Source organism: Pleurodeles waltl, chromosome 10 (genome assembly GCF_031143425.1).
Source record: "Pleurodeles waltl isolate 20211129_DDA chromosome 10, aPleWal1.hap1.20221129, whole genome shotgun sequence".
NCBI classification, from domain to species: Eukaryota; Metazoa; Chordata; class Amphibia; order Caudata; family Salamandridae; genus Pleurodeles; species Pleurodeles waltl.
Window position 1 is genome coordinate 637,197,555 of NC_090449.1, and position 16,039 is coordinate 637,213,593.

The window sequence follows — 16,039 nt, forward strand, 5'->3', positions numbered from 1 at the left end:
CCCCCCTACATGCCACTATGCCCAATGACCATGCCCAGGGGACAGAAGTCCCCTGGGCATGGCCATTGGGCAAGGGGGCATGACTCCTGTCTTTGCTAAGACAGGAGTAATTTCTATGGGGGTTGGGAGTCGTAAAAAATGGTGCAAATCGGGTTGAGGCGAAAAAATTGCCTCAACCTGACTTGCCCCATTTCTTGACGCCCAAGCCCCATATCCCCCTACGCCAGCGCTGCCTGGTGTACATCGTTTTTTTTAACGCACACCAGACGGCGCCGGCGGCTAACGCCGGCTAACGTCATTCAATAAATACGGCGCCCGCATGGCGCTTCAGAATGGCGTTAGCCGGCGCTAATTTTTTTGACGCAAAACTGCGTTGGTGCAGTTTTGCGTCAAAAAGTATAAATATGGGCCAAAATGTCTGCAGTACCATCTATCAGCCCTTTTGCCCCTAAAGGAATACTCACCCTCTCCCTGCAGCACCTGCACATTTCTAACCTCTGGCCAGTAACTATGCCATGCATAGTAAAAGCAGCCTGTGCTGCAATGTTTTCTTTGTGTATGATAAAGGGGAAGGGAGGAAAATGAGGCATGAAATACCACCCTCTGCAAAGTACGCTCATAGATAACATATATACCTGCACCAGTCATTGGGTGTAGCAGCAATGCACCTAGTTTGAAATATATTGCACCTGGTTGTAGCAGTATTCACCTAACCTAGTTGCAGGCTGCTTCAGTACAGTGGCAGGCGCATACCACTGGCACCGTTGCATGTGCAGTTTACAACTGCGCACATGACCTGTCCTGCCCCACCCTGAAAACCACTGTGTGGTCACCACACAGCAGCGGGGCACAGACTGTGCAGCATGCTGCGCACCAAATGTGAACATGCAAGACTGCAGCTGCATGAGTCAAGCCTCTGTCTCTGAGGCCGAGGGGCGTTTTACTGCTGCCCATGCAGAGTGCCAGCCACAGGGGGGCATACCATTCTTAAAATGCCCCTCGGCCTCAGAAACGGTGTGCAGTGCATGACACTGACAGCGTGCTATGCAAACTAACAGGTCCCAGGGTCAGAGCTGGTCTATATTGTGCTGAGGGGGCCCCTTGGACTTCTGGTCCTCCACCTGCACTGCAGGGGCTGCGGGAGCCAATGTTACACCAGTGCACAGAGGTTTTGCAGGAACACCTTTGTTTAACAGTTGGTAAACTGATTCTTTTCGATTTTTAACTATTGTGTACAAGGCCTATTATCGAACTGGTCCCAAATTCCTCTCTGACCGTTTTGTTCCCTACCAGCCACTGAAAACGTTGAGGTCTGCCTGTAATAATCTTCTAGCTATCCCGAAGTTCAACTGGAGAGGGGCAGATATATTATCTGTTCTCACAGCAAAGGCATGGAACAATCTTCCAATTACTCTAAAGCAAGCTGCCAAACTTTCTATTTGAGGAGGCTTCTTAAAAGATGGCTGTTCAATCAATCTGAAGTGTTTATTTTTTAGAGGGACAATTTTCTCTCTTCTGTTTCAGTGTTGTTAGCCCAAGATGCCTCTCAAGTTGGTTGTTGCACTTTACAAATGCTAAGTTCATTCCTTAATTCCATCAAATGTACTCCAGCCTGACCTTAAATGAAGACGAGCACCACATGGATGTTCTTAGGTACAGCTCCGCACTTCCATAGAAGGTAATGGAGTTAAGGACTTAAAACAACACCCCATTGGATATTTTAAATATATAAGTTCCTGTGTACAATGATTGACTGAATAACAGCATTTATATAATGCACACTACCACATTTTGGGCCTTTTGGCACAGATCTAAACTATGCCTATGTGAACAGATACATCATAGTATTCTTTCTGAAGTTTGAAGTAAGTCAGAGAAATTGATGTCTATTTCAGAGAATCATCATATCAAAAAAAGAGTCAACCCATTCTGAGTTTGAGTGGGTTGACTCTCTTTTTGTATAATGCCCTAGCTGGAAAGTTGAGCCAACTATCCAAAAAACTTCTCTTCTTCCCGTTTTTGTTTTCACATAGATCGAGAATCCCAGAGTCTTTGATACTGCATTCATATTTAGAGACAACTAGAAATACCCTATTTCTACTACATAAATCTCAGATGCTACCTCATTTTAGATTACAGATGCACAAGGGCTAATTGAGGAAGGCACATGTGCACCATGTAAAGGCTTGAATGCAATGTGAACAATGCTGTCAGGAATAGTTGGGGAAAATGACACCCCAAACCATAGTAGCACAACTCCTCTCTGGACCAAATGTGGTAAGCATTAAATTACCAAACGTGGAGCTCTATTCACGAAAAAAACTTGTAAATGTATAGGAGAACATTATGATCGCCACCTGAGCATACTTTTTCTATTCACAAACATTCCCAGAATTATGGCTGGAAACTGCACCAGGAACAGGTTTTCAACTGTACTTCTGGGAGTATCCTCTGAATTTTCCTATGTGCTCTTTTTACCCTGTGCAGAGTTCTACATTTCATAGAACTCCGAGAGGGGAAATGGAGCCTCCTGTGAATATGCACATTTGTTTTACCCTAAGGGGAAAAAACTTTTCCTTTTGGAAACTATTATTCCCCACCCTCCTAGCAAGTCTGGGAGTTATGGTTCAGCTTTCCCTCCTGGAAAAATAGCTACTCAATTTCAAAGTTGTTGTGCTGCGTTGCGCTGGAGGGGGATAGCAGCACAGAGCCATATTTGTAAAATATGCTCTGCTGCTGCTCTCTTCCCCAGTACTGGTACACAAACAGGCTGCCTAGTGCTATGATCACACAATTGCACCATTTTGCCATGGTGTGCCAGGGCTATCCAGCACAGGTTTTATACTGGAAGGATATCCTTTCTGTACATAGTCCTTTGCTTAGACCAGTGGTTCCCAACCTTTTGACTCCTGAGAACCCCCACTGAATCACTACTGGAAGCTGGGTACCCCCAAGCAATTTCTACTAAAGATTAAGGGGGTTATTCTAACTTTGGAGGAGTGTTAATCCGTCCCAAAAGTGACAGTAAAGTGACGGATATACCACCAGCCGTATTACGAGTTCCATAGGATATAATGGACTCGTAATACGGCTGGTGGTAAATCCGCCACTTTTCCGTCACTTTTGGGACGGATTAACACCTCCTCCAAAGTTAGAATAACCCCCTAAATTACTTTAGATTAAAAAAAAAAAAAATTGAAAAATGTTAATGGAAAGGTTGAGGAAAGGTTAATGGAAAGGTTCTCACAGCGACTAACATTTCGATGTTTGATTTTAGTTAGGAACGCTGAATCCTAAGGTCAGATTCTACATTTCCTAAACGATTTCTGTTTTTATGTTTTAGGTACATAAGATCTGAGAAAGCTTTTTGACATAAATATGTGGTTTGAAAAGGAAGTAAAACCATAAGAGCCCCTCATCTCTCCATAGCCTCTCTGTCATATGTAATTCATTTTTTTTATAACACCTCTCATACAAGTGTAGGGTGTCGGAGCACTTTATAGGGGGTCTACAAGGTGTAGGATTCAAAAGTCATCCACACTGGTAGGCATTTTCTAAAAGTGCTTGGCCTGGAGAAGCACAGACTCAGGATCCAGAACATAACACAGTGGTTAGCTTTGAACTTAAGCGTAAGAATGCATTTCTATGCAAGCAAACCTTTTTTAGCAGAATAAGGAAAATGAAAGACTGGGAAAAAACATTACTTTCTAATTTGTGCAATGTAATTTGCATGCAGCTCTTTGATGGCAATTCATTGCTCACTGTACTAGATTATGATTCTAACTTGTGAACTGCACAGTTACTAAAGAATCATTGGGACTTTGTGACAAAGGCTGTAACCCACAGTGCTATGCATATAAAATACTGTTCTTTGCATGATAAACATTCTTTGCAGCGGGTATATTACCCATCTGTGCTACCTTAGATGAGTCAAAACTGACACTAAACAAAACTCCCATCTCTATCCAGCAGGTACATTAATCACTAGAGTTATCTTGATGGTTTTATTTTTCCCTGAAAGCTGCTGGGTGTACAAGTAACTTTGCAGTGCTTCTAAAACTGCTGCACAAAGGAAGTAATACATATAAAAAACATTCATGTGTTTCTGTGGAGAGGCGCCAGCTGGAGAAGTGCCATCCTGCTGGCCTAGGGGATGTGTCACAGGCTTAGACCATTTTTTTTAGCATCTCACACCATGGATATGTGCTGTGTAGTGCAACACACATGAAATTACTGAGTGATTGGAGAAATCTAAACATTTAACACTGCCTGTTTCAATGAGGTGTTATTTTTTAATGCAAAGCCTGATCTGTCTATTTTGAGCAGTTTTATGTTTTCATGTTGCCTCAGATTAAACACAGTCAAGCTTGCAGTCTGCAAAACCACAGACTGTACAACAGCAAAAGTCAAGTTGAAATGTACTAAAAGTGTATTTCAAATCTGAAAAGCCTTTGCAACTGGCAATGTGAACTTTGTGACTCACTGCAATTCGGAAAGAGGAGGGGTATGAAAGTGGTGCCCCCCCTCCCTCTGAATCACAGTTCCATATATCAATGGTTTGTGACAGCTTTTGCAGTGAAATGTATTGATTTGGTACCAACACCTGAAAGGGGTGGTATAGATTTGGAAAAATAAGCTGTACCAGAAGAAGAACTTCCACTTTGAGATTGAGAGTTGTCAGTATCCATGGAGAGCAGGCAGCATTCCAGGCTCCCCTCAGGTCCTTACCTGAAATCTTATTATATTTTGCTGATTATAGCCCCTATCATTTTAAGTGATAGGGGCTGTAATAATTAAGTTGGCATTCTCCAAAGCACGGATGAACTCACAGCCAATTCAAGAGGATCCACGAACAGAACTGTGAGAAATTCAGGCTATTAGTTGTGCAGGATCTGAGACCTGTGCAAGTAATAGGGCCACAATTCCCCCTACTGGGAACCAAGCACCCTACTGTAGTGCTTAACTCTCTCAGGATAGCAAAGCAGAGCAGTCCAATACCTGCTCAGAGGAGGTGTGGTGGGCTAGTAATCACCATTATCTGTCACGCAATAATAACACCCAGTGAATGATTGCCCAGTCAGTGCTTTTTCATAGGAAAAAAGGAAAAGTCAATTTATTACGCACCCACTACTAAATACTATGCATTAATTTATCAATGTATACATAAGGCTTATAGAAATATCTTAGATTACATTATGAAATCAGCTTTAACTTTTAAAGGTAAGGATCCCAAAATCACTTTTTCACTCCCACCTATACCAGACAGCACATCACAATCTAATGGGTATCACTTGAAATAAAACAAGCCTAATGGCTTTATCCAAGGTTTACCATGATATAAAAGCAATAAGCCACTTGTTAAAACACAATTATTCAATGAAAGCAATAGTAATTATCTGTAAATGTAGTAATAATTATTAATAAAGCATTTCAAAATTACTCAACAATCATTGTCAATCATAAATGGTTACTAAAGCATAAAAACCAGGCATAATGTGTCAGTGTCTTTTTATAAAATTCATGCCACAGAAAATACAGCCATAGAACCAGCCCCTGAGGATACTGCACTCTCAGCTGTAAAGCAAAAGCTCAAGCCTCGGTAGTGGTTAAATAAAGATAAAAATCTGAGGGGGTCATAATGCTGTGGACCTCAGAAACATAGGGTCAGCTTCAAACTTCTTGGTGGGTTGCTGTTGCACTCCTGCAGCACCCTACACATTCTTTCACTTGTTTGTGGCTCTACAATAAAGAAAAATGTGCAAATGGTATAGCACCACAAGAATTATGGGGTGCTCTCTCTGGAGCAATGAATTCTTTGAGAGGCTCTCCCCATCTGCTAGGGAGAGCCACTATTCTTTTCCTTTAATGCATGGCCTCGCACACATACTTTTGTTCTTTTTAGTATCTCTGTGTAGGCGGGGGCCTGACCCCACCTGGACACTCCCATGCTTATCGTTGTTAGGGCTGTGTGGGGAGCCCACTCCTGCATGGCCCGCCAGCTCTCCATGCATCTCGCTATATCCTTACCCATGCGGGAGCTGGCAGTCTTCTTTTCCCTACCTGCTTCATGAGGGCAGGGTGGAGTGTCCTGTAGTGGCCGCCATGCTCTCCACAGACAAATGCACAGGGAGCAGGGCAAGGCCACTGGCATTGAGAGGGTGTGAACCCCCTTCCTCCTTCAGTTGCAGAGTGTTAGGATCCCAGGCCCCTTGCCTGTGTCAGCCCTCTGGAAGATAGGGGACCCTGGGGGCAATAAACTCACATGGAGGGGGCCCCACCCATGCTCTCTCTCCCTCAAATTAATAATTTGAGGAGCTTGCACTGACTCTGGGTCCTGGCCCACACCAGAAGTAACGTCTCTAAATACCACAAAACTCCACACACTCAGGGCCATATTTACAAGAAAGTGGCGCATCACTAGTGATGCACCTCTATTCTTGAGGCCCCCTTGCGTCCCCTAAAGCCACCATGGGAGCACTGTATTTACAATACACATACAATTTACAATACGGCACACTATGGTACATGTTAGGGGCCATAGCATCATTTTTTCGATGCTATTGTAACTCTATGCTGGATTAGCATTAAAAAATGAAGCTAATCCAATATAGTGTTAAGAGGTGCATTGAAATCAATGGAGCCTCATTCTAACACCTGCTTTAAGCAGGCATTAAAAATGTCACTAGAAATGGCACAATGGAATATTGTAGATCCCATTGCACCATGTTTAGCATCCCTCTAACGAGGGAATGCCCCCTTTGCATACATCATGCATATATTATGTATGATGTGCGCAAAGGGTTTACAAGATGGCACAAACCTAGTTAGCGTCACCCTGTAAATATGCGCTAGGATAGTGGCCCGTTAGTGACACATGTGCAGCAAAAATTCTGCTGCAAATGTAGCGCTAAGGGGCGCAAGGGCCTTGTAAATCTGGACCTGAATTGCTTAAGAAAGGTCAAAGGTCACCAATCTTAAATAGGGCATATCTCATTCCCCAGGGGCCAATTTCGGCCTTCTTGGGCTCGTAGCCACTACGGGCAGTTTTAGAAGACCTTCTCACCTCCAAGGCAGTATACTTTGCAGGGAGCTGATTCCTTTGGCTCCCGGCACCGGGTTGCCTCCTGGATTAGGTCACTGGGCACCAAAGTCCAGATTTCTCCCCCGGCCGGTCCTCATAGAGCAGCCTCACTGTTACTTGGAAATATCCAGTTGTCCTAGGGTCAACTGGTGAGTGGCCTTAGTCCTTTTTGGCATCATGTGGACTTGTCATTCCATTTGTCTATGGCCGTTACAGTCCCAGGGTACAGCAGCAAAAAGCACAATAGCTCCAACAGCCCTTTCTTTCCCTTGTACAAGGGAGGAAGATTCCAGAAGTCAGGCACCCCTGGCTAATCCTTAACTTCCACATCACCTCAACACCTCAGTTCCAACCCTCCTCACAGTATGCTGGAATAGTTCAAGATGGCATCATCCAGGAGTCACAGTGGTCACTGACATGAATGCCCAGGGCCTTTCCCACCTAAACTTCAAAGAGGATCCTTCTCCTGTGTTGGCTCCAGTTGTCTGGACTTCCATCTTTGTTCAGTGGGCCTACGCTGTCCCAAGCTCTGGTACAGTGTGACAGGTGATCAACAGATGCAGATTTTCATCCCCAGCTTTTCCTCCTTAGGGGCTGAGTAATTACTCCTTTTGTATGGGACAGCCTTTGTTCCCTCTGCTGGGGAGAAATGTATTTACCCTGGCCCAGCATGGTGACAAAAGGCCTAGGCCCTGATCCTAAACTGAGCCACATAAATATGACAATTCTGGATGACCCATAAGATGTACATATAGCGTCGTGGAATTTGCATAATACATTTAGGCACATCTTTCATCCCATTTTTATATTTTGATGGACTTTGTAGCCCAAGGGAAGGTGAAACTGCACTCTAATGTAGATTTCCCCATATGTATAATAATAGTGTCACTGCAGACAAAATAGTAAATCACACAGAATTTACCTATGAGTTCCTACTAATATTATAAAGTATAACCTAGGTCAATATCTATTCCTGCAGAGTCCCCTCAGTGCCGGACTACCTCTGCGCAATTACCAGGCTGGCACAACAGTAGTCTCACATGTGCAGCCTGCACACATGTTCATATGTAACCATCCTAGTGCCCCTTACCCTAGCTGCGTTGCTGCTGCCTTATGCTAAAAGGCAGACACTGGTGACAAACATGCACAGTCCATATGACATGGGATTACCGCGGGTGAGGCACATGTAGTGAGACACTCACTCATAGTAAAAAGTCCAAGACCGGGTGATCGAAAAAGCAAAACATCTTGTTGGACTTAATGGGCAAAACCCATTTCAAACAAGAACCATGCATCATTAATAGTAATGAGGTAGGATTCTGCGAATCCTACCAAATGGTCATGTTGTGCCATGATAGACTGATACTCCAGCTGCATCACAAAATGAAGGCTGGGTCGGAAAGTGATCAACTGTGCAAAAAACTAACTGTTCATCCTCCAGTTCTGTACTCATGGTAACCAATTATTGAGTGTTGGACCTGGCTTTTTGACAGGGACATCCCCAAACTTTTTGCCTCCTTCCTCCTCTTTTTTTCTGACCTGTTGTTGTTGGCTTTTGACCTCTGGGCACTTTACCACTGCTAACCAGTGCTAAAGAGCATATGCTCTCTGGGTAAATTGTACTACTGATTGGTTTATCCATGATTGACTATTTAATTTACTTGTAAGTCCCTGGTAGAGTGCACTACATGTGCCTAGGGCAGGTAGATTAAATGCTACTAGTGGGCCTGCAGCACTGGTTGTGCCACCCACCTCAGTAGCCCCTTAACCCTGTCTCAGGCCTGCCATTGCAAGGCCTGTGTGTGCAGTTTCACTGCCACTTCGACTTGGCATTTAAAAGTACTTGCCAAGCCTAGAACTCCCCTTTTACTACATATAAGTCATCCCTAATGTGTGCCCTAGGTAACCCCTAGAGCAGGGTGCTGTGTAGGTAAAAGGCAGGACATGTACCTGTGTAGTTATATGTCCTGGTAGTGTGAAACTCCTAAATTCGTTTTTACACTACTGTGAGGCCTGCTCCTTTCATAGGCTAACATTGTGGCTGCCCTCATACACTGTTGAAGTGGCAGCTGCTGATCTGAAAGGAGCAGGAAGGTCATATTTAGTATGGCCAGAATGGTAATACAAAATCCTGCTGACTGGTGAAGTCGGATTTAATATTACTATTCTAGAAATGCCACTTTTAGAAAGTGAGCATTTCTTTGCACTAAAATCTTGTTGTGCCCTTCAATCCACGTCTGGCTAGGTTTAGTTGACAGCTCCTTGTGCATTCACTCAGACACACCCCAAACACAGGGTACTCAGCCTCACTTGCATACATCTGCATTTTGAATGGGTCTTCCTGGGCTGGGAGGGTGGAGGGCCTGCCCTCACACAAAGGACTGCCACACCCCCTACTGGGACTCTGGCAGACAGGATTGAGCTGAAAGGGAACTTGGTGCATTTCTTAGAGACTCTTTGAAGTCACCCCCACTTCAAAGGCACAACTTAGTATAAAACAGGGCCTCTGCCCTACCTCATCAGACACTTGCTGGAGAAGAAACCTGAACCAGAAACTACATCCTGCCAAGAAGAACTGCCTGGCTGCTCAAAGGACTCACCTGTCTGCTTTTCTACAAAGGACTGCTGCCTTGCTGTTGGCCTGCTGCCTTGCTGAACTCTTGCCTGGCTGTAAAAGTGCTCTCCAAGGGCTTGGATAGAGCTTGCCTCCTGTTCCCTGAAGTCTCAGGACCAAAAAGACTTCACTCTTCCTCTTGGACGCTCCGTGCGCTGAACTTTTCGACGCACAGCTTGTTCCGCGGCAAGAAAAACGCCGCACACCGACGCTGATCAACGCGACGCCTTCGGGACGACCGAAACTTTGACGCACGGCCTCGCAAGGACAACGCCGCCCGACTTCCCGGGAGAAATCGACGCGATGCCTGCCGTGAGATCAAAACTTTGACGCACGGCCTCGCAAGGACAACGCCGCCCGACTCCGCAGGAGAAATCGACGCGACGCCTGCCGTGAGATCAAAACTTTGACGCACGGCCTCGCAAGGACAACGCCGCCCGACTCCGCAGGAGAAATCGACGCAACGCCTGCCGTGAGATCAAAACTTTGACGCATGGCCTCGCAAGGACAACGCCGCCCGACTCCGCAGGAGAAATCGACGCGACGCCTGCCGTGAGATCGAAACTTCGACGCGCAGCCCCGCAGAACGACGCGCAGCCGGAAAACAAGCAGGAAAATCCACGCACAGACCCGGGACATCTGGTAATCCCAGCGACCCACAGAAAGAGACTGTCCGCGCGCCGGAAAACGACGCCCGACTTCCCCGTGTGGAAAATAACGACGCAAGTCCGTGTGTGCTGGGGAGAAATCGACGCACACACCCTTTTTCCACGCACCTCTTCCTTTGTGGCCCTCTGAGGAGATTTTCCACCAGAAACCAGGTACTTTGTGTTTGAAAGAGACTCTGTTTACTTTCTAAAGACTTAAGACACTTTATATCACTTTTCAGTGATATATTTACAAATTCATATTGCAACTTTGATCGTTTTGACCTGAAGATACCCAGATAAATATTATATATTTTTCTAAATACTGTGTGGTGTATTTTTGTGGTGTTATGCTATGGTGTTGTATGATTTATTGCACAAATGCTTTACACATTGCCTTCTAAGTTAAGCCTGACTGCTCGTGCCAAGCTACCGGAGGGTGAGCACAGGCTGATTTTGGATTGTGTGTGACTTACCCTGACTAGAGTGAGGGTTCTTGCTTGGACAGAGGGCAACCTAACTGCCAACCAAAAACCCCATTTCTAACATTGAGTTATTTTAAAGATAGTGTAATAAGAGAAACCTTATTCGAATCTTAACAATAGGAATAGTCCCTGCACCAGGCATCATGATCTTTGGTATGAATCCCCCTGTACAGAAATTGATTTGATAAAATACATGCTCCGTTATTTGCATATTAGATTTTCCAATATGACCGTAGCGTATTTAGAAGGCCTTTTCTAAATTCACTTTTGACATGGTCTTTGCTTTTGAAAATTATAAAACAAATTGCATCCTTTGATAACGATACAGAAGACCTTTTTCTTACTACACGTTGTCTCAGAGCTGCTTCACAGATAGAGCCCTTTTTAGAATTTACAGGAAAACATGGGGTGCATTTCTTCAATTTACTATCCCCTTAATTATTGCTTTACTTTTAATTTCTACATCGGTATATTCTGCACATAAGTACTTATAGCTATTTTTAATTTAATTTTACATATGTAGTTCCCAGGGATGTTTGCTTCCAGAGACTGGAATCCAATAAACCCCATTGTTGCAGCTGTGCATTTGAGCAACATCGAAAAAGAAGATTTTGATTTATGATTTAGTTAGTTTGCAAGGGATTGAGAAAAATTATCATATGTGTATTGACCTCATAAATCTCGAATGCGAGTGATTTAGCTAGGGTGATTTTTATTAACTAGATTTGTATTATGAGCACTTCTACTGTTTCTAAGCACTACATATAACAGGTAATTCTAGTAACCAATTCCGTGATACAAAATTACCAACCTCAGAAAGATGAAAGATTGAATTGTTTTTGCCAGGATTCAGTCTCAAAAACTGCAGGGCACAGATGTAGTCAGCAGTGAGCAGTGAACTCACTGAACCGTCTGAACAGCATGGCATTGCTTTTATCTTACCCGAACTTCAGCAAACGTTCACCAATGTTCCATTGTGTACTTTTGGTATTCTATGAGAATTAAATTAAACTCTGCATTAATTCAGTTTCATATACCCCTTATTTAGTGTGGAAAAAAAGTGTGTTTTGACATTCCTTCATAAAGCATTTTTTGCACTTTTACAATGACACACTGCTGCTGTGCCTGAATTAATAGTGAGTGAGTGAGGGTAAAGTAGTGGAGTTGAGAGGGGAAGAATGAATGACCGAGGAAACGAATGTGCAAACAAGTGTGACCTCTTATACAGTGCATTCTATTGTGTTAAATTACTTCTAAGATCTGAGAAGCTTTGTGCACATGAAGACGAGCTAATGGAAGGCTAATCCACAGGATAGCCACTTTAAACATGAAGTATGTTCTGCTCCGTGAAGCTTCCTTGTAGCATGGCGTTTCTATTATTATTCAAGCCAATGTTCTAAACCCTCCTTATATAACTTGCTGTACAGCACAGGTACAGGGAAGCAGTTGGAGAGGTGCACTCTTCCAGTGCAGCACATCATAGTGCTACCATCTGGGAGGCCCGAAGCTACTTCTTCCTACTTTATTTTTTCACATGGATGCCCATTTCAGTCTGTGCGTCACAAAAGATACAGGGTCATATTTGTTATTTTTTCATGCAACACAACGCAGCTAGGCACCTTGCTTCGCTGTGCTACGGGAAAAGGAGAGGACAGAAATGCACCCTATCTATCAAGATATGGCCCATTCCTGCTCTCTCTTTGCACTGGCACACTTTAGGCTGCCTAGCACCAACGCAGGCACTCTTGCATCATGGCACAAACAATCCTTTGAGGCATTTTCCTCTTTCTATGCGTGCTGCAGCATGCGGCACCCATAGAAACAGAGAAAAACGAGGAGAAATAATTATATTTCTTCTTGTTATGCTTCCTCTGGGAAGGCATAGCATTTGGATGCATTTACAGGTCTGCCACTCTGGGTAAATCTGGGAATGCGCCAAAATTCATGGTTGGATACGTGGGCACCCATGCTCCACCCATGGAACGCCTCCCTTGGGCAGAGTAATGCAAGGCAGTGACTTAAGGGGTCTGGTGTTACTCCAGATATGCCACGCACCACAGGTAAATATCATCTAGGTTCTGCATCACCCTTGTATTACCTTGGGTGGTGCAAGGGTGATGCAAAACTTTGATAAATATTCCCCACAGTGTAGATATCACAATAGTTAGTACTGGGCTGGTTAAATACCATTAACGCCCCCCCGACACTAATATTTTTCCAAAAAACAAATTTGCCCTTAATTTCATAATATTCACCACAGGTTTCTGAAATCAAAATTAGTCATGGAAGCTTTTTCAAAACTTCATTTAAAACTGTGAAGTCTAAAACCAATCCGAGGTAACCATTCCTTAGAATGTATCTTTCCGTCCCATCTCTCCATACCAAAACAGTTTGAAACAATCCAATCCACCAGACGGACACGCCAGGTTTTGAGAGCCAGCATTCTCACTTTCTCAAAGTTTTACAGGAGGCGATGTAATGAGAAATACATTCTAAGGGATGGTTACTTTTTCCACAGGTAGTGTAATCCACAACGCAATTAAAATTCTAGCGGAGGCAGGGCAGCATGCCGCACGAACAGCGTTTTCTGAACTTTTTTTGTGTGGTGTTGAAGTGCCACATCTGCGAGTCCCCAGGATGGTGATCCCCCAAGACTATGTTTACAACCAACACTAGAGGACAATGGGCCTGATTCTAACTTTGGAGGACGGTGTTAAACCGTCCCAAAAGTGGCGGATATACCACTTACCGTATTACGAGTCCATTATATCCTATGGAACTCGTAATACGGTAGGTGGTATATCCGCCACTTTTGGGACGGTTTAACACCGTCCTCCAAAGTTAGAATCAGGCCCAATATGTCCAATAAACAAGAATGTATTTCTGCAAAACGGCCACTGAGGACGCTAGAGAGTACACAATGCACTATGCGATTCTAAAGATACACGCGTTTACTCTGTGCATAACTTACTTGTGATGCAACCTATATTTTGTATTATAGGCGCTAATTCAACACCTTTCTTAAGTAAAATGCGATCCATTTTTTTCAAGAAAATTAAAATCGAACTTAACATTGATGCTGAAACCACCCTTGAAAATGGATTCAAATCTGTGCATTCCCACTGCACTAAGCATGAACTATTTTCTAATACATATTTCAGCTGTCAGCCCGAGCGCTCTAGTAAGTGTTGTCATAGCGCCTAACGATAGGCTGCTCCATTTATAGCTGAGGCTTCGCGATAATAAGGCGTTCTATCCTTTTTTAATAAGCAACCAACTTCCAAAGAGTGGCAAACAAGTCAGCCATTAACATAATCGTTCTGCTTGTCTTCAATTATCGAATCTAGTTGAGGGGGCAGGAGAAAAGAAAGCCCAGGGGGACTAATGTCATCAGGCCCAGCTAGGGAAGTCGACAATTAAGTTTCCTTTCAGATGGGCAGGCGAGAGGTGGACTCCCCCTTCGCATTGTTCGCAATCTAGAATATGGCACACTTCGGGGTGGGGGTGGGGGTGTTCTGTCTTTGATCCATTCTTAGATTCTGTTAATGAGACCATGAATGCGTCCAAGGCCCCTGCAATCTCTACTTCTTCCATACTCCTTTTGGGATCCCGAGCAGTATACTACTTTCTACTCCCAGCCCAGTTGATTTGACCTGATCTCAACCCCAGCTGGGGCCCACTGTAGATTTGCAAGCATGGTTATCTGCCTTTTAGCCAGAACTGACCCTAACTCAATAAATCTGGTTGTAACCTTGTGTCTTAGGGGTATAATGTAAAGTTCTAGAACTGAGATAGTTCTATTTGCGATGTCACTTAACGAAGATATTATGGCTTGCCAATATATCTCTATTTGGTGGCATGTCCTTGGAATATGATACAGATGTATCCCATGCTCCGAACACCTGTGCATATGGAAAAAAATATTTATCCTCTCTGGGGTGAGATACGCCCTGTGAAGAACATCGGTGCAGGTATGTTCCCTGCCCACTAAGTCTGAGAGCTTGAAGTAGTATTAATGTATATTTGCAATGCTCTGTAAATCAGTGAGGGGGACTTGTGTGTCCCTCATGTTCTAAGAATAGCGTGTATTCCTAGATGTGTGCCAGGGTGAGCTTCCATTCTTCCAAATTTGATGAATAGCCCATGTCAATGACCCATCCCGGATTGCACGACTTCCAACTGAAGTCCATCATCAAAGCAACACAGGAGAGAATGTAGCCTTCTCCGTAAAGACCTCCCGCCTTCTCTATTTCTCTAGCCCATCATCTGTCTAATCTGCTGCAAAAGCTCGTGCTAACTGGGGTGTTTCCAGAATGTATAAAGGAATTTCTGGATAATAATTGGCGCAAGTCTTAGATTTTTGTAAATGCCTTTCCCAACAATATTTTCACAGTCTCATACGCCTATGAGCAACAAGAACCTCTTTAGCGTTGGAGCATAGGTCTATTGGCCTCAGCTGTGTCGTTTCTGGCAACATTAATCTTCTCCTCTCCTGGCCTCCTACCAAACTGGGTGGCTAGGTTTTTTGACTATGTAGATTTTAAGTCCCTGTGCATGGAGGAGGAATGTTGGCAGGAAGAGCCGGAGTTTGCTGGCAACCGCACCACTGCAGGGTAGACTGCTGGTAGTAGGATTTGACATTGTTGCCTGTCTGCGGTGTTAGACTGGCTTATCAGGCAGTTTGGCACTGCTTGTGAACCAGATATTTGATCTTATAATGCCTCACAGGGCCAAAGAAACAGCCCACACATTTGCCCTTTCACACCAGCCCATCTGGCAGTGGCAGATTCTTGATATGCCAATCCAACACTACTCCTCAGTCTTTTTAACGTGCAGAGATCCAGTGTTGTTCTCAGGATTTCTTCTCTTTGGTGATACAAATACAGGGTGCACCTTGCTTTTACTATCTCTAGACTATCCCCTCACGTGCATACAGAAATCATGCTGGAGGCAATGTTTGGCTCCCAATCAGGGCTTAGTAGTAGCATAGCACTGTACAAGGTGGGACCCCAACATGTAACTAAGGAATCTGCCTCACGAGGCCAAATTTCAGCTGTACTGTGGTGACTAATTTTGTGCTGCATTCTTAGAGGTCCTGGGTCAGCATTGTTGCAGACTGTGATGACGCAGAAAAGGAAGGACCAACATATATTCATATATCATGTAACCAAAATCGTATAATGTAGTGTGATTTTAGTAAAGAAAATAATGC